This window comes from Macrotis lagotis, chromosome 8 (genome assembly GCF_037893015.1).
Source record: "Macrotis lagotis isolate mMagLag1 chromosome 8, bilby.v1.9.chrom.fasta, whole genome shotgun sequence".
NCBI classification, from domain to species: Eukaryota; Metazoa; Chordata; class Mammalia; order Peramelemorphia; family Peramelidae; genus Macrotis; species Macrotis lagotis.
The window spans coordinates 97896988-97921385 of NC_133665.1; the positions used below are offsets into that span (position 1 = coordinate 97896988).

Below are 24398 nucleotides of genomic sequence, written 5' to 3' on the forward strand. Positions count from 1 at the left end.
ATATATATACAGATATATATATATATATATATATTTGGTATGTATATAGTTGTTTGCATGCTATCTCCTCTACTAGAATATGATTTCCTTGAGGGAAGGAATTGTTTTTGCTTTTCTTTGTATCCCTGGAGCTTAACACAGAGGCTGGCACATGGTCAACTCTTTTTTTTTTTTACCATTTCTTTCTGTTTCATTTTATTTTCCCAAACATAAATAAAACAATTTTTAGTACTAAATTTTTAAGAAAGATTTTATTTATTTTGAGTTTTACAATTTTTCCCCCATTCTTGCTTCCCTCCCCCCACCCTCCACAGAAGGCAATCTGTTAGTCTTTATATTAGTTCCATGTTATATATTTATCTCAGTTGAATGTGATGACAGAGAAATCATATCCTTAAGGAAGAAAAATAAAATATGAGATAGTTAAGATAATGGGTTTTTTCCTAATTTGAAGGTCATAGTCTTTGGTCTTTGTTCAAAGTCCATAATTCTTTCTCCAGATACAGATGGTATTCTCCATTGCAGATACCCCAAAATTGTTCCCGGTTGTTGCACTGATGGAATGAGCAAGTCCATCAAAGTTCATCATCACCTCCATGTTGCTGTTAGGGTGTACAATGTTTTTCTGGTTAGCATTCATTTTAAATAATTTTTGAGTTCCAAATTCCCTTTCTCTCTCTCTCTCTCTCTCTCTCTCTCTCTCTCTCTCTCTCTCTCTCTCTCTCTCTCTCTCTCTCTCTCTCTCCTCTCTCCTCCTTGAGAAGACAAGCATTTTTATATAGAATATATATGTTCAGTTATGCAAAACATATTTCCATATTAGCCAGGTTGCAAAATAACAGAGGTTTAAAAAATCCAAAAAATTAAAGTAAAAAAGTATGCTTCAATATGCATTCAGGCCCCAAGAACTCTTTCTCTGGAGGAAAACAGCATTTTTCATCATAAGTCTTATAACACTGTATTACTGAGATTAACTAAGTCATTCACAGTTGATAATTGTACAATATTACAGTTATTGTGTACATAAGACTTTTATACTGGAAATTATTTTTTCATAATATAAAATAATAAATTTGTCAAGAAAGCTGATATATTAAATGATGCACATAATAAATTTGTCAAGAAAGCCAATATATTAAATGATGCACATTGTTTTCAGAATTGTCCATCTTTGCTTCTTTGCAGGTTTTCTTCCTTTCTCTTCTGTACACTGCTTATTTTGGACCCTCCTCCCAGGCTACAATTAAGCATAGAAAAGTGTATACATATACATATACATATACATATACATATACATATACATATACATATACATATACATATACATATACATATACATATACATATACATATACATGCATATGCATATACATATTATATATACTTATATGCATACACATATATCTACACACATATTCACATAGATACATATTGATATACACACATATGTATTTATGGATATCTATATGTTTGGTTTGTATTTCTCATTTTTTAAAAATTTATTTATTTATTTATTTTGGATTTTACAATTTTCCCCCTAATCTTGCTTCCCTACCCCCACCCCCCATAGAAGGCAGTCTGTTAGTCTTTACATTGTTTCCATGGTATGCATTGATGTAAGTTGAATGTGATAAGAGAGAGAGTATTTCTCATTTTTAAAACATTTCCTCCGCATTCCTCTACTGTACTTCTACTTGCTGCCTTGCCCTTCTATTCCTTGATCCTTCCAAGAATCCCTCTCTTATATACCCTTCTATATTCCTCTCTCCAGTGATTTATGCACTCTTTTATATATATATGTACCCCTTGTTTCTATTCCCTTACCCTCTAATTCAGTACTCTCCCTATTCCCTCCTCTTATTTCTTTTTCATTTCATTTTAAAAATATATGTATATATATATATATATGCACACACATACACACCATTTTACTTTTTAGAATCCCATCCTACTCAGCTCTACTTCAAACTTTCCTTTGAAATATCCAATTGCTAAAAGCAATCTTAGACATATGATTAACATTTCCAAGTATAAATAGTAAACAATTTGTCCTTTTTAAGTCCCTTGTAATTAGTCTTTGATATTTTCTTTATATTTCTCTTGGATCTTATAAGTCAAATTTTCTATTAAGTTCAGATCTTTTTGCAATAAAATCCTGAAAATCTAGCAATTCATAGAATGTTCATTTTTTTAAAATCAGGAGTATATTTAACTTTGCTGAGAATGTTATTTTCAGCCACAACCCAGTTCTTTTACTCTTTTTTTTCTTTTTTTTAAATTTATTTTTTGTACAAATTTTTTTTTACATTAATAAAATATTCTTCTTTACAAGTAAACAAAATACCCCTCCCCCCATGAATATAGATAGACTTGCTTGGGCGAAAAAAGTAAAGGGGAGAGAAAAAAAATTAAAATTAAAAAAAATAATAGTAATAATTGTAGGTATGGCCAGGTGGTGCAATGGACAAAGCACCAGCCCTGGAGCCACGAGCACCCGAGTCCATATCCAGCCTCATAAACCCAATAATCACCCAGCCATGTGACATGCAAGCCACTCGATCCCCACTGCCCTGCAAAAACCAAAAAGAAGAAAAAAAAAGACCCAAAATAAAATAAAATAGTAATAATAATAGGGGTGGCTGGGTGGCAGACAGAGCATTGGCCCTTGAGCCAGGAGCACCTGGGTCCGAATCCAGCCCCAGACACCCAAAGATCACCCTGCTATGTGGCCCCAGGCCGGCCATCCAGCCCCACTTGCCCTGCACCCGCCCCCAAATAATAATAACAAAAAATGTGCTTCAGTCTTTGTTCCAACACCAACAACTCTGTCATGGGTGGATCACATTCTTTATGATAAGTCCATCATAAAAGTTACTTCCATATTTTTCCAACATTGCCATTGCTGATCGCAACTCCCTCCTTTCTTATTTCTCCACTACCATGTACTATATTTTCTCTCTCCTTTCACTCTGACTCTGCTGTAGGGTCGCTGAGTGGCATAGCAGACAGATCCCTGGTCCTGGGGCAAAGAAGCCCTGAGACCCCATACCATCCCTTAGGCCCAGAATCCACCTGGCCCTATGGTCCTGGTCAGGCCTTCCAATCCCAGCCCCTTGCAAGAAGTAAAAAAGAAAATGTGTTGTATCTGACCACTCTCCCCCCATGGTCCATCCTCTCCTCCTTTATTCACATCCCCACCCCTTCCCCCTGCTCCCCCCCTCCTTCTTACTCCAGATGTCTATACCCCATTGAGTATATTTGCTGTTTCCTCTCCTAGCCATCTCTAATGAGAGCAAAGGTTCCCTCATTCCCCCTTGCCTCCCCCCTTCCATATCATTGCAATAGCTCATTGTAATAAAAAAAAATCTTATTATGTGAAATATCTTGGACTATTCCCCATCTCCTTTTTCTTTCTCCCATTCCATTTCCCTTTTTTTCTGTTGACTCCATTTTTACACCATATTTTATCTTCGAATTCAGCTTTCTCCTGGGCTTCAACTATAAAAGCTCCCTCTACCTGCTCTATTAACTGAGAAGGTTCATATGAGTATTATCAGTGTCATTTTTCTATGCAGGAATACATGCAGTTCATCCTCATTAAGTCCCTCATATTTCCCCCCTCTCCTCCAATCTCCATGCTTCACCTGAGTCCTGTATCTGAAGATCAAACCTTCTGTTCAGCTCTGGCCATTCCAAAAGGAACATTTGAAATTCCCCTGGTTCATTGAAAGTCCATCTTTTTCCCTGGAAGAGGACATTCAGCCTTGCTGGGTAGTTCATTCTTGGCTGCATTCTAAGCTCTCTTGCCTTCCGGTATATTGTATTCCAAGCCCTATGAGCTTCCAATGTAGCTGCTGCTAAGTCCTGTGTGATCCTGACTGCAGCTCCACAATATTTGAACTGTGTCCTTCTGGCTGCTTGTAATATTTTCTCTTTGACTTGGGAGTTCTGGAACTTGGCTATAATATTCCTAGGGGTTGGTTTTTTGGGGTCTCTTTCTCTGGGGGATCGGTGGATTCTCTCCATTTCTATTTTGCCCTCTGCTTCTAGAATATCAGGGCAATTTTCCTGTAGTAATTCTGTGAAAATGATGTCAAGGCTCTTTTCCTGATCATGACTTTCAGGTATTCCAATAATTTTCAAATTATCTTTCCTAAGTCTGTTTTCCATATCAGTTGTTTTTTCAATGAGATATTTCACATTTTCTTCTAATTTTTCATTTTTTTGGCTTTGAAGTATTGAATCCTGATTTCTGGTAAATTCATCAATCTCCCTGAATTCTATTCTTTGTCTGAAGGATTTGTTCTCCTCAGAGAGTTTTCTTATCTCTTTTTCCATCTGGCCAATTTTGCTTTTTAAAGCATTCTTCTCCTCAATAAGTTTTTGAATTGTTCTATCCATTTGACCTAAGCTGGTTTTTAGCATTCTATTTTCTTAAGCATTTTTTTGGATTACCTTGACTAAGCTGCTGACTTCATTTTCATGTTTTTCCTGCATCTCTCTCCTTTCTTTTCCCAGTTTTTCTTCCAACTCCCTCATTTGATTTTCAAAGTCTTTTTTGAGCTCTGTCATAGCCTGATCCCAATTTCTGTTTTTCTTGGAGTCTTTAGATGCAGGAGCTTGTGCTTCCTCATCTTCTGACTGAGTATATTGATCCTTCTTGGCATTGTAGATAATGTATTTCTCAATGGTGTTCCTCTTTTTTCTCTGCTTGCTCATTTTCCCAGCCTAAGCCTGTTTTGGGGGTGCTTCCTGAGCTTTTGGGACACTCCCACAAGGGTCTCAGTGTGTGAGGCTCTGTCTTCCCTCCTGGTCTGTGAATGACCATATGCGTCCCCCTCTGCCACAGGGCCGAGGTGGGGGGGGGGCCCTGTTGTTCTGGGGGGGGGGCCTAGACTGCGATCAGAATCTGAATGTGGTCAGAGCCCCAGAGCCCTGTTCCAGGGACAGAGGACAGACCTCGGCAGTCTCTCTCTCTTTACTCCCCTCCCTCAGCTCAATGGGCTCATGCCCTGGGGGCTCCTGCTTACTGGCTCATGCTTCTGTTTCCGGGTCTGGGCTGCTGACTGTGTGCCCTGAGGTCTGGGCTCCACATGATCGCTCTGGCAGAGGTCCCTGCTGTTCCCCCACTTTGTGTGCGGTGCTCCCTGGGGTGCAGCTCAGGAGACTCCCCCGCTACTGTGAGCCGGCTCCCAGTGCCCTGGGGCTGCCTCCGGGAGGCTGAAGTTCTTTCGCTCTGGCAGGCCACCCCTCGGGTGGCCGCCCCTCCAACCCCAGGGAGCAGAGCCTTTCTGCTCTTTTCCAGGTTACCTTGAGTAGGAGAACTGCCACATTGGGTCCCTTTGTGGGTTCTGTCTCTCGAAAGTTTAGTTAGAGTCCTTAGCTTATGAGTTTTTATCAGAGAGATCCTAAGACTCGATCCCTTCATGTTGCCATCTTGGCTCCGCCCCTCATTTACTCTTCAATAGATAGAATTCTAAGATCTATAATCTTTTAAATTATCCATTGTATGGTCTTGCATAATTCTAATTGTGGTTCTGCCATATTTGAATTGTTTTTTTCTTCTTCCTCCTAATATTTTCCTCCTTAACCTGGGGGTTTAAGAATTTAGTTATGATATTCCTGTCAGTTTTCCTCCTGGGATCCATTTCAGGTGGTAATCAGTGATTTTTCTATTTCTACTTTCCCCTCTTGTTCAAACACTTCAGGACAATTGTCTTCAATTATTTTTTGTATTATTGTTATCAAGATTATTTTTTATCATAGCTTTTGGGCAATCCAATTATTCTTATGTCTTCTTTTCTAGTTCTGTTCTCTAGATGAGTTGTTTTTCTTATGAAGTGTTTCACATTCTCTCCTAATTTTTTTCATCATTATATTTTGTTTTACTATTTCTTGGTGTCTGATAACTTCATTGATTTTCCCTTGCCCAATTCTAGTTTTCAAGGAGTGATTTTTTTCTTTAAGATTCCAGTTGATTAACTTTTTTTCATAATCTTGTTTTTCTTGGCTAATACTTAGGTTTTTAAGTGGGTTTTTTTGTCAATTTCTCTTATTTGGTTTGTTGAATTCTTCTATGAATTCTTTTTGATCAGATAGACATTTAACATTAATCTTTGAGTTAAGATAGGCTTTTTTTGCTTCAGTATCTTCCTCTAAAATCAAACCCTGGTCTTCTCTATTCCCAAAGTAATTGCTTATGATTAGATTCTTTCTCCTCTTGCCTGCTCATTTTAAAAAGTTTTTTTTTAGCAGTTTTCTTTTGCTATATTCACCTCTAGTCCTAGGTTGTGTGTGTGTGTGTGTGTGTGTGTGTGTGTGTGTGTGTGTGTGGCTGGGGGGGCGGGGCACAGATGGTACCTCTGACCTCAGGAGTTTTGTCCTGGTCCCAATCTCCACTGCACACAGTGCTGTAAATGCTCTTGTTCCCTAAGAACCCTCCCATGGCTCTAACCTGGAGTCTCTCCTTTAGCCTGGAGCCACAACTGAGAATTTAGTTCTCCTATAAAGGTCCATAGCCCACAGTGCCCTGGAGCTTCTGCATTTACCTCACAGATAGTAGCTCCTGCTTTCCCAGGATCAAATTGGCAGTCTAGTTGAACCTGGCATCCCTGGGGTTATGTGGTCAGGAGTGGCAGGGGAAGCAGAACTCCTTTGACATCACAAACAGTAAAAAAAAATAAAAATAAAAATAATAAAATAAAATGAATATTAAAATTTACTGATATGTATTATATGTAATTTCTGAATGATTCTAATCATTTTCATAGGCAAAAAGCTAAATTTTGATATTTTAACTTCAAATATGAGGCAGTGGTGAGCTGTGCCTCATCTCAGATTATGGAATTCTCTCACAAAATGGGTTGAATGCCTAAAATAAGTGCCTGCTTATTACCATTTCTCTATCATTGATGTAATGTTTTAGACCCTTTATTAGATCCTTTTATTATACATGCTTTATAACACATGCTCATTTTCCACAGTCTAAGTGAGAAGAGAATTTTTGTCAAAAAGTTAAGCACCTTAAGAAATTTTGTGGATTATGATTTCAGAAAAACCTGGGAAGACCTATATGAACTGATACAAAGTGGAGTGAGCAGAACCAGGAGTTCATGTTCATGCTCAGTTGTGAAAGACTTAGCTGTTCTTAGTAATACAATGATCCAAGACACTTTCAAAGGACCCATGATAAAAAAAAATGCTATCACCTTCAAAGAGAGATCTGATGAATTCTGAGTATCAATTGAAGTTTAATTTTTCACTTTGTTTTCTTGCATTTTTGTGACATGACTAATATGGAGATAGGCTTTCTCAATTTTAGGGGTGTAAATAATATCGTATTATTTGCTACTCAGTGAGGGAGGGAGGGACTGAAGGGAGAGAGCATCTGGAACTCAAAAAAAAATTTTTTTTAATGTTACTGAGGGGCAGCTAGGTGGTGTAGTGGATAAAGCGCCGGCCTTGGAGTCAGGAGTACCTGGGTTCAAATCAGGTCTCAGACACTTAATAATTACCTAGCTGTGTGGCCTCGGGCAAGCCACTTAACCCCATTTGCCTTGCAAAAACCTAAAAAAAAATGTTACTGTTTCATATTAATGTAAGGGAGAAGTCCACCAAATGGGTAACCTCTAGTAAGGATACACTGTTGTGGTTCTCCCTCTCCCCCATATTAGGACTTTAACAGTTACAAAAATTATATAGGATCTTATCAATAAAGTTTCCAGAGAGAAGAGCATGCAAAGAAAATCTATGCAAATAATGACATTCATCCAGATAGAAATTGTTTACGAGTTGAAACAATGAAGAATATGTTGTCCATACAAAGAAATAACAGGAAACTGCTGTGGGGTAGTGGGAAACAAAAGCTCCCCTCCTTTGGGGAGAGAGATTAACTTTTTAAAAATACTTAAGTGCTTGAGTATACTTAATGCAGCTGGCATTACTGTTACATTTGAAATAAATTTAAGTTATGCTTTGCACTGGTAAGAAAAATAGAGTTTGGCAGAAACAAGATATAAAGTGTGTATATGGCTACATGATATCCACTTAAAGGGTGATACCATTAGGAAATTAAGAGAGCATAGAACCCTGAAGAGATTATGAAAAAGGATAAAAACATCACTTGTACAAAAATATTTATAGCAACCCTTGTTTGTGGTGGCAAAAAATTGGAAATTAAGTGAATGTCCTTCAATTGGGGAATGACTTAACAAACTGTGGTATATGTATGTCATGGAACACTTGTTCTATTGGAAACCAGGAGGGAAGGGAATTCAGGGAAACCTGGAAGGATTTGCATAAACTGATGCTGAGCAAGAAGAGCAGAACCAGAAAAACATTGTACACCCTAACAGCAACAAGGGGGTGATGATCAACCATGATGGACTCGCTCATTCCATCAGTGCAACAACCAGGGACAATTTGGGGCTATCTGCAATGGAGAATACCATCTGTATCAAGAGAAAGAATTATGGACTTTGAACAAAGACCAAAGACCTTCAAAATAGGAAAAAAAACCCATTATCTTATTATGTAATTTTGCTATCTCATACTTTATCTCTCTTCCTTAAGGATATGATTTCTTTGTCATCACATTCAACTGAGATCAATGTATAACATGTAACCAATGTAAAGACTAACAGAATGCCTTCTGTGGGGGGTAGGGGGAGGGAAGCAAGAATGGGGGGATTGTAAAACAAAATAAATAAAATTTTTCTAAAAAAATATTCATAGCAGCCCTATTTATGGTGGCAAAGAATTGGAAATTAATTGAATATCCTTCAATTGGAGAATGGCTTAACAAACTGTAATATATGCATGTCATGGAACACTATTGTTCTATTAGAAACCAGGAGGGATAGGAATTCAGGGAAGCATGGAAGGACTTGCATGAACTGATACTGAGTGAGATGAGCAGAACCAGAAAAACATTGCACACCCTAACAGCAACATGGGGGTGATGATCAACCTTGATGGACTTGCTCATTCCATCAGTACAACCATCAGGGACAATTTTGGGCTATCTGTGATGGAGAAAACCATCTGTATCCAGAGAAAGAATTGTAGAGTTTGAACAAATACTATTATCTTCAATTTGGCGGGGGGGCTGTTACCTTATTATGTAATTTTGATATCTCTTATACTTTATTTTTCTCCCTTAAGGATGTAATTTCTCTCTCATCAGATTCAGCTTAGATCAGTGAATACCATGGAAACAATGTAAAGACTAACAGTCTGCTTTCTGTGGGGGGTGGGGAGGAGGGAAGCAAGAATGGGGGAAAAAATTGTAAAACTCAACGTAAATAAAATCTTAAAAAAAGAGAGAGCATAGAATAGTTTGTCAGATTTATGGATAAGAGAAGAATTTAGGAACAAAGAAGATATAGAGAACATTATAAAATATAATATAGATAATTTTGATTATACAAAATTAAAGTTTTTGCACAAACAAAACAAATGGAAACAAAATTATAAGGAAAGCAGAAAACTAGGAAAAATCTTTGCAATAAGTATCTCTAATAAAGGTCTCATTTCTCAATTTTAAAGAGATTGAATAAAATTCATATACAAGTCATTCTCTAATTGATACATGATATTTGATTCATAAATTTTTAACATTTGTTTTAAAAACTTTAAGTTCCAAATTCTCTTCATTTCTCTCCACTCCACCCCCATTGAGAAAGCAAGCAATTTGATATAGCTTTTAAATGGTACACATTTTATAGATAAGGAAACTAAGGCTCAAAGAAACTGACTTACTTATGGTCACATAATTAGTTTGAAGGCTGATATACAAACCCAGCTCTCCTAACTCTGAACTTAGTGCTCTTTCTACTAAGTCACACTGGCTCTCTCTTGGTAGAGGAGGATTCCTTGGTGAATCTGGAAAACAGTCTGCCTGTCACTTTCACTTAGACCTGTTATTGGACCCCATTGACTTGAGTTATAAATGTCACAGGCTTCCATACAAGTTGAATAAGGAAAGAGAAATCCTATGCTTATAAGCAATATGGGAAACATGCTTCTTGATTTCCAAAGAGAACAATGGATTTAACTGACTTTGAAGATAAGTTGGATACAAAAGGAGAGATTGCTTAGCTTCATCTGTCTCCTACCCCACTGCCCCTCAACACAGTTTACTGTCTGAAGACCTTAGATCATATCTCTCCATGCCACCCTCAAGCCATGTCTATATTTAGACAATGTGTGTGTCTGTGTGTGGGCACAATATCTTACATTGGGTTGAGTTTCTAAGTAGCATCAAGGAAGTTAGTTGGAATTAGAAAGTTTCAGGATGTGGTTTTGTGGAGGGTGGTCTTTCTTCCCATGATAGTCTTTCGATTTTATAAGCTAGCATAGCAACAATAGGTCATATTTGTGTAGTGCTATAAGGTTTACCTTGTTTCCCTATAACTCCCTGGGATAGGAAGTATAGGTATTACTATCCCCATTTTACAGATGGAGAAATTGAACTCCAAAGGGGGTTTGCCTATGATTGCAAAGGTAATAAGTAACTAAATGAAGCAGAATTTGAAGTTGGGTCTCTTGGCTATTGGTACAGATCACTATTCACTCCTCCATGTTGTCTCTCACTGTGATGTGAAGTTAAATGACAATGACCTAAGAAAAAGACCTTCCAGTCTTACCTTATCAGATACGTTACATGGCAAGATAATTTCCTTTCTTGTGGCTCTGCTTGGAAGGATTATTCTCTTCCAGTAGATGGCACCATTCCCCAAAGGGAGCATTAACCAATCAGGAGCTCAGGTTTCCAAATACAGCAATTTTGTCAAATAGCTGTGATCTGTTGGGAATAAAAAGAAGAGGTTTCGTCTAATTCAATAATTGCTACCTCATATTTAAGGAAACAAAAACAGTAATCTTTTTAAAAATATTAATTTCCTATTTATTGAATTTTTAATTTATATTTTATTTTATTTTTCCAATTATATGTTATAATAGTTTTTCAACATTCATCCATTTGCAAAATTTATGTTACTCAATTTTATCCTACCCTCCCTTCCCTCCCCCCTCCCCTTGGAGGTCAACAGTGTGGTAAAAGTTATACATGTAGATTTGTGTTTAACATTTTTACATATTAGTCATTTTGTGTAAGAGGAATTAAAACTAAGGGAAAAGAAAGAAAACCAGGAGATAGGAAGGCAGAAGAGAAGAAAAACTGTAATCTTAATGAAGTCTATGATAGGCCACATTATTCAAATGGAATGGGCATGGAGACCTTATGGTCCTGGAGACCTGCTCATATCAATTTGTGATCTACACATAAGGAGACAGGTTGGTACCAAAATATTTATAGCAGCTCTTTTTGTTGTGGCAAAGAATTTGAAATTGGAAATACCATCAATTGGTGAATGGCTAAACAAGTTGTAGTATTTGAATGTAATGGAATGCTACTGTTCTATAAGAATTGATGGGCAGGCAGATTTCAGAAAAATCTGGAAACACATGAACTGATACTGAGCAAAGAGAGCAGAACCAGGGGAACACTGTATACATTAACAGCAACAATGTGTGATGATCAACTCTGATAGACTTAGCTCTTCTCAGCAATACAGTGATCAAATTCAGTTCTAAAAGATTTGGTGATGAAAAATGCCATCCACATTCTGAGAAAAAACTGTAGATTCTGAATGCAAATCAAAACATTATTTTCATTTTTTAAATTTATTTTTTCTTTCTCAAGGTTTTTCCTTTTTGTTCTGATTCTTCTTTCACAGAATGACAAATTTGGAAAAAATATTTAACATGATTGTGCATGTATAACTAATATCAGCTTGCTTGCTGTTTTGGGGTGGGGGAAGGGAGGGAGAAAATTTTATAAAAATGAAAGTTGAAAATAATCTCTACATGTAACTGGAAAAAACTAAAAAAAAGAAAAAAGACAGGGATTAGAGGTTAAAGAGATCATCTCTATTTGACACCTTCCTATTTTAATGAATAATTCTTGCTACCTAGTGCAATGTTTAGGAGTTTCTAGCTGTTAAACGAGTACCCAAGTCTTGTTGGCACCCTCTAATTTTTGGTGTTCTGGAAACAAGTCATTTTTACTCTTCCCAGATAAAGTGCTACTTTTTAATCTTTGCAGACACCCTGGAGACATTTGAAATATAAACATATTCATATTCTTATAAGTCCAGGAAATTATCAGTGCTCACAAACTGAAATGTTGAAAAAGTATGATATCATTGTACTAACAACATCTTTTACTTTTAACTCAATTCTGATCTTGGGCAAGACATTCAGTTTCCTCCTCTGAAAAGCAAAGTCTGAGCTCCATTCTAGTTCTAAAGATAGAGATATATTCAAGTATGATTCAGATTCTCGAAGATCTGACGTACTATAGTAGAAAAGGCATTCAGCTTTGAGTAATGAAATTCAAGCTGAAGTCAATCAGTCCCTAGCTGACATTCCAACACTAAGAAGAGGTTTTGAATGTCATTAGGCTCCTTTCAAGTGGCAAAGCACCTGGTGCTGATTCTATCCCAACTGATATCTACAAGATGGAGAGGTCCATTGCTCATCCAAAAAATGACTAAAATTTTCCAGATTATATGGCATGAAGAGGTTATCATGCAAGAATTCAAGGATGTCATTGTCAACTCTATAAAAGTAAAGGAACTAAATTGTCCTGGGACAATAGAGTGGTGGATCAATAGAATAGACTAGGTGCAATAGCAGGAAATTATTTTAGTAATCTGCTGTTTGATAAACCCAAAGACTCCAAATATTGAGATAAAAACTCTCTTTTTAATAAAAACTGTTGGGAAAATTGGAAGTTAGTATGGCAGCAAGTTGGATTAGACCAACACCTCACACCCTATACCAAGATAAGATCAAAATGGATACAGGATTTAGACATAAAAAAATTATTATAAGAAAACTAGGAGATCAAGGAATAGATCTATGGAAAGGGAAGTAGTTTATGACCAAAGAAGAGATGGAGAACATCATTAAAAACAAACTAAGCAATTTTGATTACATTTAATTAAAAATGCTTTTGCATAGACAAAACCACTGTAACCAAGATCAAAAGAAATGTAGTAAATTGGGAAACAATTTTTACAACTAGTATTTCCGACAAAGCACTCATTTCTAAAATATACAGAGAACTGAGTCAATTTTTTTTTAAAAAAGCCATTCCCCAATTGACAAATGGTCAAAGGATATGCAAAGGCAATTTACAGATGAGGGAATCAAAGTGATCTTTAGTCATATGAAAAATTGCTCTAAATCACTACTTATTCAAGAAATGCAAATTAAATCCTCTCTGAGGTACCACCTCACACCTCAGATTGGCCAATATGACCAGAAAGGACAATGATCAATGTTGGAAGGGATGTAGGAAACCTGGGACACTAATACATTGATGATGGAGCTGTGACCTTTGGAATTACACCCAAAGGGCAACAAAAATGTGCATACCCTTTGATCCAGCAATACCACTACTGGGTCTATACCCTAAAGAGATTATGAAAAAAGGGTAAAAACATCGCTTGTACAAACATATTCATAGCAGCCCTGTTTGAGGTGTCAAAGAATTGGAAATTAATTGAATGCCCATCAATTGGGGGAATGTCTTAATAATGGTATATATATAATATATATGTATGTGATGGAAAACTGTTGTTCTATTAGAAACCAGGAGGGATGGAGGGACAGGAATTCAGGCAAGCCTGGAAGGATTTGCATGAACTGATGCTGAGTGAGATGAGCAGAACTAGAAGAACGTTGTATACCCCAACAACAAACAACATTGGGGTAACGATCAGTCTTGATGGACTTGCTCATTCCATCAGTGCAACAGTCAGACACAATTTGGGGGTATCTGTGATGGAGAAAACCATTTGTATCCAGAGAAAGAATTGTGGAGTTTGAACAGACCACAGACTATTACCCTTAATTTTAAAAAAAAGTCCTGTTATCTTACTATGTAATTTTGCCATCTCTTATACTTTATTTTTCTTCCTTAAGGATATGATTTCTCTCTCATCACATTCAGCTTAGATCAATGTATACCATGGAAACAACGTAAAGACTAACAGATTGCCTTCTGTGGGGGGGGGGAGAAGAAAGATTGGGGGGGAATTGTAAAAATAAAATATAAATATAAATACAAAAAATATAAAAAATAAATAAAATCTTTCTTTTATAAACAAAAAAAGAAAAAGAAAATTATGCCAAAATTTGGTTACCCAAAAAATTGAAAATTGAGTGAATGTTCACTGACTGGGGAATGGCTGAACAAACTGTGGTATATGTATATTATGGAACACTATTGTTCAATTAAAAACCAGGAAGGATGGGAATTCAGAGAAGCCTGGAAGAATTTGCATGAACTGATGCTGAGTGAGATGGGCAAAACCAGAAGAACATTGTACACCCTAACAGCAACATGGGGGTGATGATCAACCTTAATGGCCTTGTTCATCCCTTCAGTGCAACAACCAGGGACAATTTTGGGGTATCTGCAGTGGAGAATACCATCTACATCCAAAGAAAGAATTATAGAGTTTAAACAAAGACCAAAGACTCTTACCTTTAATTTAATTTTTTTTTTAGGTTTTTGCAAGGAAAATGGGGTTAAGTGGCTTGCCCAAAGCCACACAGCTAGGTAATTATTAAGTGTCTGAGACTGGATTTGAACCCAGGTACTCCTAACTCCAGGGCCAGTGCTCTATCCACTGCACCACCTAGCCGCCTGTAATTTAATTTTTTAAAAATATCTTATTATTTAATTTTGCTATTTCAAATATATATACACACACACATTATACATATACATATATATATATATATATATATTCCTTAAGGATATGATTTCTCTCTCAAAACATTCAATTTTGATCAATGTATAGCATGGAAACAATGTAAAGACTATCAGATTGCCTTTTGTGGGGGGTGGGGGAGGGAAGCAAGATTGGGGGGAAAAATTGTAAAATTCAAAAAAACAATTAAAAGAAGGAAAAAAAATAAAGTTCAATGCCAGATCAGGATTGAAAAAAAATTTGGTTGCCTGGAGAAGTTCATCAGTATTGTATGTTAGTTCCATGATAGCATGCTTCCCTAGGTTCTTGATAATGGTTGATACTCTTCAGGTTTCCCAGTTACCAATGAATAATACAAGGATGTGTCCTTGCTCCCATAGTTTTTAGTATGATGTTTTCAGCCATGTTATCAAATGCCTTCAATGAGGATGAACATGGCCTCAAGGTCAGCAACCACACTGATGACAAATTCTTCAACTTGGAAAGACTACAAGCCAACACCAAAGTGGAGGAAGTATTGGTGCATGATCTTCTGTTTGCAGATGATTGTACACTCACTGTAGCCTCTGAAGCTGAGATGCAGCAAAGTATGGATTGATTCTCTGCTGCTTGTGCTGATTTTGGTCTAACAATTAACACCAAGAAAACACAGGTGCTCCATCAGCCAGTATCACGCTAACAGTATGTGGAATCATTGATTACAGCAAATAGAGAAGTTTTTAGTATTATGAACAAGTTCACTTATCTTGGGAGTGTCCTTTACAAGGAGGTACACATTGATAATGAGGTTGATACTTGCATTGCCAGAGTTAGCTCTGTATTTGGGAAGCTTGATCTGTAGAGCTGTTGTGCTGACCTCATTACTATATGCCTGTGAGACCTGGACAGTCTATCAGTGCCATGTCAGGAAACTGAATCTCTTCCATTTAAATTGTCTTGGGAAGATTCTGAAGCTCACCTGGCAGTATAAGATAGCAGACACCAAGGTCCTTTCTCGAGCTAAACTGCTGAGCATTCCAACATTACTACAGAGAGAGCATCTACAATGCACTGGACATGTTAGAATGTCAGACATACTCTGGCCAAAAAAACTATTTTATGGAGAATTCACACTGGGCAAGTGCTCACAAGGGTGTCAGAAGAAGTGATATTGATTCACCCTAAAGGTGTCATTGAAAAACTTTAGAATTGATTGTACAGCATGGGAGACATTGGCACAGGACCATCCTACAATGCATGCCCGCATCTGTAAGGGTGATACACTCTATGAGGAAGTCAGAATTGAAGCAGCTCAAAGGAAACATGACCCCTGTAAGTTTAGAGTACCCACCCTAGATTTTTCACATGGACAGCTTGTACCCAACCTGTGGTAGAGCATTCTGAGTTTGTAATGGTTTGATCAGCCACAGTAGGACACACTGTAATTCATCTCAAACATCATGATGTCATTTTGGTCTTCTTTGATAAGGAAGGAGAAGAATCAACCAACCAACCAATCAATGAAAGTCATAGTCTAATTCCAGATCTGTTTGATCTGGGCAAGCAAAATGATGATGCTCTAATTAATTCCCCTTTGTAAATTGATTGTCTATGATATTTTGAGTACTTCAAAATATGTATAATATTCTCAAAAGAAATAGTATGTGTATATCACGTTATAGGTTCATTGGAAGTCCAATTTCATAAATCAGTGAACAATCCTCTGAAACCATTTTAAAAGTTCCTATAGAGGTTATGCATATATTAACTATGACCTAGAATTATTTGAAGGACTTCTAAAACAGTCAGTAATGAATACAAGACTCTACTCCAATATCTTTTTAATCTCATTAAGCATTGAACTATTAAGACATTATATGTGGTATAAAGAACTAAAAATAAAACATGTGCTTATTCATCAGTAAATGACCAAATAGCATATAAATGTCATAATATATTACTGAGTCATAATAAATGGAGAGCACAAAAATATTCTGGGAAGATCCATTCACTAATGCAAGGTGCAGTAAATCAAACCAAGAAAATAATATGGAAAGAACAAAAACAAATGAAAAAAAATCTTGAATACTGTGTAATCATGATCAACCCTGCTCTCATAGAAGAGATAAGAAAATGCACCTCCCTCCTTTTATTGAAGAGATTGGGAACTACAATTGTGGAATGTTACATATACAGGCAGATCCAATTGATCTATTGGTTAGTTTTCTTGAACATTTTTTCCTCTTTCTTTTTAATCTTTATAATAGAGTCTACCTCTCTGATGAGAGGAAGAAGGGAGGGAGGGATACATTCAGAAATTGATGTATCTCAGAACCAAAAAGCATCAATAAAAATAAGTTATTTTTATTTTAAAAGTACCGCCATTATTGCCTTCCTCCAATGATTCATTATGTTATAGACATTGTTGATATGTGTGAATGATGGAAATATTCTTAGTGATGAAATCATAGATTATATAAAGTATTAGAAGTTTAATAATATAATTTTTGGTTTTACTTTAACAGTTTATATGACACCACTTCATGAATAAGGTGGGCAGACACATTGATGGGTGAAGTAGAAAAATGAGTAAAGGATGAATTTCTCTCTAAGAGAAAATGTGTTTTCAAATGGCATTTACCTAACTGGTCAGTCAGCAGGGTAATGCAGAGGGAAGTGTTTTCCCTCTGAGATTATATCTCACTTACCCCATATGTACATAAGCTGCTTGCAGGTTGTCTCAGCTTTTGTCTCCCTTTGTATTATCAAAGCTCAGTGCTTTCCAAATAGTAAGAGCCTAATTAATACTTGTTGATTGACTGGAACACTGAAAATTAGAATTCTTTCTAAATAGGTACGCTTATGAGTTATCAGCTTTCTGGGTCCAGGACTCTTTATGGTTGTTCAGATGGGATCTGATACCACTTTTTTTTTTTTTAGGTTTTTACAAGGCAAACTGTGGCTTTTTTTGTGTCCATGTGGTTTAAGTGGCTTGCCCAAGGCCACACAGCTAGGTAATTATTAAGTGTCTGAGACCAGATTTGAACCCAGGTACTCCTGACTCCAGGGCCAGTGCTTTATCCACTATGCCACCCCATGATACCACCTTCTAAACTGGCAACATTCTCCCCTTGAAATGAACTTCAGATCCAAGGGACAGAGATTTTTCTCTCATTAGGGGTGCTAGAACTGAATTGTGTTCCAGAGAATGCTGGGACTGGCAAGGAGAAAACTGAGGATTCCAAGGATAACTGAGAATTACAAGGCCTGTATTACTTCAAATTGAAAATGGTAACTAGAGGCAATGGAAAGAAAGGGTAGCATCTTGTTTGTAACAGATTCAGCATTGAAAATGACATCTATCAATTTTCTGTGCTTCAGGAGAAATGGCCTTAAAATTGATATGGATGTTTTGGGATATTAGTAATCTGTTTCCTAACCTGAAAAATTAAGGGGAGAGATAGGATAGACTTGTGGCTCTTAAATGAATGCTTTGGGACATTGCTAGTCTGTTTCCTAATCTGCAAAATGAAGACAAGACATAAAATAGACCCTTTGGGGATTCCCAAGATCCTTTTAGAGGGTCCACAAAGACAAAATTATTCCATAATAATGTTTTTATTTCTAATATAATAACTGTTTTTAGATAAAACACACATAAACAAAAACTCTTCAATTTTTCAGAGTTAATTTGAAAACCTCTGTCTAAGGTCTATGAGTCCATAGCATAGACTTCTTTATCTTGTTCTTTCAGAATTATTCCTTTGAGGAAGATCTGTACAGTCTTCTGTTATTCTTTCTCCTTAAAAGGTTCTCTCTCTCTCTCTCTCTCTCTCTGTCTCTCTCTCTCTCTCTCCTTCCCTCTCACACAGACACACACACTGTCTCTCTCAAACATTCCTAGAACACTTTATAGCTTATATTATACATATGTGTTTAGATGTACATGTCCTAATCCAACCATATCCACTCCCATAGAGAGCAAGTCAGCAGCAACATATACCAAGTACTTAATGCTGTTGAATTGAATTGAATTAAATGGAATGTAATGGTAGACTTATTATGATGTGAAGAAAGTGAGGACAAGGGAATTTGAGTATTGAAATAAAAGTATCCGAAAAACATTGAAAGAATAAAAGGAAGACTTCAAGTCATATACTTCCTAGTTGTGTGACCTTGAATAAGTAACTTAATTTCTGTCTGCCTCAGTTTTTTTAACTGCAAAATGGGGATAATAAACCCACCCACTTCCTAAGGTTGTTGTGAGGATCAAATGAGGTATATTTGTAATGTACTTAGCACTTTATAGTAGGTACTTAGAACAAGTAATTGCTTGTTCCTCTTTTGTAGAAAGAGGATTCATAGATGAACATATATAACCATCATTGACTCATGAACAGATTGTAATGTGTACTGAAGCAGGGAGTACTCACATGGAGAAAATCAGATCCATCAGTAAATTGAAATAATATTTAGAGTTCTGTATTTTGAATCTGAGACCCTGGGTTTAAATTCTGACTTCACTCTTTATACTTGTTTAACCTTCAGTTGGCCAGTTTCCCCTTCAAGAACTCTTTCCTCATCTATGAAATGAAAGAGTTATACTAGATGGTCTTTAAATGTTTTTACAACTACTAAACTAATCCTAAAATCCTATGCTCCTTTGGCCTTGGGGCATAAGAAAAATTGCCTAATTGCATTATCCACTCTGAAAATCCTACTTTCTCAAGTGATCAGTGATTTCACTGACATAAGTATTCCCTCTACCAATGGAACTCACAATCCCTCTGTCCTATGGTAGACAGTTAATGAATTTCCATGGGATGACAAATCAATCCCTGGCACCAATCCTGTAATGGAGAGTTGTGTAAAGTAATACTTCCTTTTTATTTTTCTGAAACTAGGTTATGACACCATGACTCTGATTCTATTTGGAAAGAGAATTGTCTTTTTACTCATTACTGTAGGTCTTGAATAGTTTTCGTATTTTAAAACCTGTATTAAAGTTTTAGTTTAGTGAAATGTGTTCACATCATGCTTTGTCATAAGGGTAAATGAACCCTGGATTCTCAAAACCTATGCTAGAAGAGCAAGAGTCTGCCATATTGGAAAGAAGGAGATGCAGATGTAAAAAAAATATTTAGTCACACATTTTGTTGTAGTAAAGAACTAATATCAATAGATTGAGGGATGGCTGAATCAATTGTGGCATAGGAATTTGTTAGAGGGAGAGAGGAAAGACTCATCTGTTGTGCAGTTGGAACAGATGCTCCATGGAATTACCCCTTTTAAAAAATGGAATGGAAAAGTATTGCCCCTTGAAAAATGATCTTAAGGGATGTTTCTATGTTTGTGGTTACTGGTTTGAATTTTGTTTTTTTGCCCATATGGGTTATGTGTGCCCACATGGGTCTGTCTAGATGTGGCTCACAGCAAGGCAAGAACATATATTTCTAGCATCTTCTCTTCCCATCCTTTTTAAAGGAAGAATTTAATTCATCCAAGAATGGGAAGAAGAAGAAAACTAGGACCAGAAGTTGGCCTTTCTGTTATCAGAGAATGGGGACAGTGGGCTAAAATTTTATCTCTCTGTTCCTTCAAATATTGCTTGAATAGAGGAATTAAGGTTTAGGTTCAAACTGTACTCCTGAGTGGTATTATTTAATGAGTGAGAAAGGAAGGCACCAAACTAGAGATCCAAGGTTTGACTTTTCTACAAAATAACAATGCCACAATTAACAAGTATAGCAAATAGCAAATAAACACATTTATACAAACAAAAGAAAACAGAAATCAGGGAATATACATATTTCAATAAATTCAGACTCTACATATATAGACACACAAAGATATATGTGTGTCTATAAATGTATTTATATATATGTATGTGAATGTATACACACACACACACACACACACACACACACACACACACGCGCGCGCACATGTCAGACGATAAAGTGAAGGATATTTTCCACTGGTAGTAAGATAACTTAGCTCAACAAAGAGACAGTCTCAGATCTCACCCAAGTCCAAAATGTCTAGTGTGGCAAGTTGAGGATAGGGACATAAGAGAGATTTATCAACTCCTCTACATAATGATTCTTCCTTGAGTCTTTCTCTTCCTTTGGGATCTGAAGAAGGGTTGGAATGGTGCAATTTCTTTTGCAAAGCTGATAGCCAAAAGAATGCAGAGATATCTAATCTATCTAGCTCTCTGCAACTCTGCTTTCCTCCTCCAGCTTCCCACCCTCCCCTCCACCATACAGGCACAGAGCATTCATTTCCACTAATAAGAGAGTCTCATATAATTGTCCTTTGAGCTAAAGGTAACATATGAATATGAAGAAACATGGAAAGACTTGTATGAACTACTGTGAGAAAAATAAACAACAATTTACATGATAACCACAGTCATATAAAGAAAAATGACTTTTAAAAACTTCAGAACTCTGGTTAAAGCAGTCACTGATCATGACTTTAGACTAATGATGAAAATGCTTCCCACCTCTCTGAACAAGGCATGGACAAAAGGTTGATCTTTTCCCACTCAACTATACTTATGTGTTAAAAGGAAAGAATCTATTTTGTGAGGTGATGGGAAGACATTAGCAAGAAATTACATTGGCGCCCCCCCCCAAAAAAAGATAAAAGAACATCAATAAAACATTAAATAAAAAATGAAAAGAAGTACAGATGAGCTTACAGATATAAAATTCAGGTCTGAAGGAATGTAAAAGATTAGTAAGTAGAGAGCTGAGGACTGGGTTTGAGGGAATACAATTTACATTAGCAAAGTTACTGTATAGGTTGCCTTTACTTAAATATCTTGGATTTTGTTGCTTATATATTTTATTGTTGTAAGGATTCAATAGTAAGAGGAAGGTTAAGGGAGAATGACTAGTAGAAAAATAAAAGACCTCACTCAACCTTTTTAGAAAAGAGAACTTACCAATTTTAACAATTATTCTTGTTTACTAGGTACTAACCTCAGCTGTTTCTCCCCATTGCCAGAATACTCTTTTAGATAGAGCTGTCAGTGCCCTCTCAATTTCAGTGCCCAAAAGCAAAGCTCTGATCTCTCTGTCCAAGTTAAACTCCTAGTTTTGAAAAAGACAGTCTGAAACACTGGGGGATTCTTTGGAAAATTAATTAGAAAAGTACCTTCCATGAGCCAGATGATTCCATATCCAGAGATAGGTTGATGATAGGAAACTGAAAATACAGACGGCTTCAGCCAGGAGAATTTATCTCAGCTGGAAACCCTAGCCTAGAGTATGATCTGGCCAAGACAGGACTAGACCAGCTGACTCAGGGAACAATATCTGAAAAATAGGAATTCAATCAGACAAGAGAAAAGAGAGAGGAAAATGTGTGGATATAAGCCTTAGTTCCTTAAGTACTTGAATGGAAGACTAAGGTTAACTTCTATAAGTTCTCATTTTTCTCTCTGTTATTTCAAACAGCTTATGTTTCTCTTTAGGAGAAAACAATCCTTAAAAAAAAGCCTGAAGAAAATTTGTACACTATGTGCAGAAAATTGAGCGAGAAAGAAGGAGGTGAGGGGATAGGATACAACTGGTTTATTGCATGGTCTACTACTTTCAAGTTTTCAGATCTAGCTATATCCAGTAGTTCCAGACTTGATGAACCATTGAAATTTTAAAGAGCAAAGACTGAAGAATTTATTCGATTCAATTGAACAAGAATTTATTACATGTCTACAATGATCCTGGCACTAGGGATCCAAAAATTAAGAAAGCTGTTTCTTGACTCTAAACTTACACTCTCTGGAGGGTGGGGGAGGAGCAGTGTGATGTATACATAGATAGTATTAAAGAAGTCCAGGACTGAAAACTCTAGTTGAAAGAAAAAAGCAAAGCAAAGTGTTAATGGGGAATTGGAGGTTTAAGAAATACTACCTCTGATAGCTATACTAAATACTGTTTCATCTTTGCTTGGTCTTCCCAAGACAAACCATTTAAATGTCTTTGCAAACAAACATTTTATCAAACCTTACTTATAGACAGGAAGATTGGTGAAGTTTCCCAAAATCATAGAATTTCAGAGTTGGAAGAAACTTCAACAGCCCTTGAGTACAATCTGAAAAAGAACCTCCTTTTATAATATTTATACAATTCAGACCTTTTAAAACTGCTATTTTCTTTTGTCCTCACCATAAGCCTATGAAGCCGATATCATTATTGTGTTGTTGTTTTTCAGTTGAGTCTGATTTGTCATGACCCCAATTGGAATTTTTTTGGCAAAGATACTGGAGTGGTTTGTTATTTCCTTCTCCAGTTCATTTTGCAGATGAGGAAACTGAGGCAAATAGGGTTAAGTGACAAGTTAACAAGTACTCTTAACAAGTTAGTTAACTTAGTCAAGTGTCCTTAACAAGGGACTCCCAGGTAATATGCATCTAAGGCCAGATATGAACTCATGAAGATGATCTGATTTTAGGTTCAGCACCTAACTGCCCCATCTAACCACCACAGCAAAAACAATGAAACAACCACTTGAAGCAGTTGACATTACTATCCCCATTTTACATATGGGGAAACTGAAGCAAAGAGCAATCCAGAGTCACACAGCTAGTAAGCTTGCTTCGGATATAGGTCCTCCTGACTCCAGGTCTAGCATCCTAACCATCATCCTACATAGCTGTCTTTACAATACATATAGAAAATAGTTATCTAGCCACTATCTGAACACTTCAAATGAAGGGAAAGCCTATCACCTCCCAGGGCAGTCAGTTGCTTTTCAGACAGCTCTGTTAAGCAATTTTTTTTTCCATTATCAAATATGTCACCTTACCACTTCTACCCATTGCTTTGATTTCTGCCCTTTAGGACCAAAAAGAGCAAATCTAACCCTTCTTCCATATTAACAGTCTTTTAATGTTTAAAGACAATTATCACATCCCTTTCTCTTCTGCAGAATAAATATCCCACATTCCTTCAAGTGTTCTTTTTATGACAGAAACTTAAGATCCTTTACTACCTTCTGTTTGTTCTGGATGTCTCTCATCTTATTAATGTCCTGGCATTCCCAGAGAGGAAGATCCTATTACACATATGATCTGACAGGACTAACAGTTCCTGATTCCTGGAAGCCATGCCTCTCTCATTTCAGCCTGAGATCCATTAAGCTTTGGGGCTGCTCTGATACATCATAAAATAAAGCTTGCAGTTCCCTAAATACCAAATCTTTTCTGTTTGAGAGTCTTAGAGACTTCCTTTCCTAAATGTAAATGTTATTCAATCAGCTAATAAAACATAAGAGAATTACTTTTTTTATCTCATTGATTCATTGCTTTCTCCAATTTCTGGGGAAGTGATCTATGGAGAGGACCATACTTTATGATTTCAGCACAAATGGTTTTCCCTCACCTATGGTTTCAGCAAATGGGTTTGGAGTAGTGCTAAGGTAAAGGGGAAATAGAATATAGGGATGATATCTGTATGTTGTTGGAATTTGCTTTTTAGTTCTTCTCTTCCTTTTATTCTCCTTGAGATTCAGACTTTCTAAAGAGAAAAATAAGAGTAACTGGGATAGTGGGGAGATGACTTGGACAACATAGAGAGATCCAGAGACTACAACTAGCACCTGATAGAAGCTATAGCACTAAAG

General features: G+C 36.6%; 1 long non-coding RNA gene across 1 annotated transcript; it reads right to left on the bottom strand.

Annotated features, from left to right (window-relative positions):
• Positions 1-330: 330 nt before the first annotated feature.
• Positions 331-22017, bottom strand: LOC141495865 (uncharacterized). The gene is made up of 3 exons (XR_012470882.1): positions 21930-22017; positions 10647-10804; positions 331-602 (listed from the first exon to the last, which is right to left on the bottom strand). It is a non-coding gene; the product is annotated as an uncharacterized LOC141495865 (long non-coding RNA).
• Positions 22018-24398: the final 2381 nt, after the last annotated feature.